Raw genomic sequence first — 752 nt, forward strand, 5'->3', positions numbered from 1 at the left:
TGGGATCTCACTTTGGCTTGTGATTTGTGATGGGGGCTTTACATAGAGAAAGACAAAAATTTGGTTGCTTAGATTGGAAGGCTGCTGGTATATATGGTGTGCTTCACACGAAATTCCTCCTTCTGGTTAATTATATTCTATTGCTTGGTTTAAGATTGTGTTCGAATGGGAAGTACAGTGGAAGTTAATATTCAGCAGGAGAGCATTGCTGTTAATGTTTTTGAATCATGGATTGCTCTATAAAAGCAAATTATTTCTATAAAATAATACAAGGGATTAAGAAATGACCATCGATGACGAAGACAACGGGCGGCGGTTGTGGTTGTGGTTACAGAGGCGTTGCTGAAGAGAGAGAGAGATAGGAGAACAAGAAGGCAGATTGCATACAAAAACCCTTACTGAAATAGGAGAAGAAGAAGAAGAAGAAGAAAGAGCCAGGAAACAGAGAAGCTCGGCTCATTAAAAAAATACTAAAGTTTTGAACCCGACGTGAATCGAACACGCAACCTTCTGATCTGGAGTCAGACGCGCTACCATTGCGCCACGGATCCTCGTTGAAAATAGTGGTGAACAAATTTCTTATTATAGAATGTCTGTAAACTACGGTAAATTGCCTATACACCCCTGTGGTTTTAGTCATTCTCCTGAAGACCCCATATGGTTTTAAAATGGTTCTTATAAGTTATAGTTTCATTTTTTTGGGCTCATATACTCCGCTAGTTTTTTGCACTAACAATGTCAATTATAACTGA

General features: G+C 38.8%; 1 non-coding gene across 1 annotated transcript; it reads right to left on the minus strand.

The window, feature by feature from the left end:
* Window positions 1-479: 479 nt before the first annotated feature.
* On the minus strand, window positions 480-551 carry TRNAW-CCA (transfer RNA tryptophan (anticodon CCA)). The gene has a single exon. It is a non-coding gene; the product is annotated as a tRNA-Trp (tRNA).
* Window positions 552-752: the final 201 nt, after the last annotated feature.

The sequence above is a fragment of the Diospyros lotus genome, chromosome 8, assembly GCF_014633365.1.
Source record: "Diospyros lotus cultivar Yz01 chromosome 8, ASM1463336v1, whole genome shotgun sequence".
NCBI lineage: Eukaryota > Viridiplantae > Streptophyta > Magnoliopsida > Ericales > Ebenaceae > Diospyros > Diospyros lotus.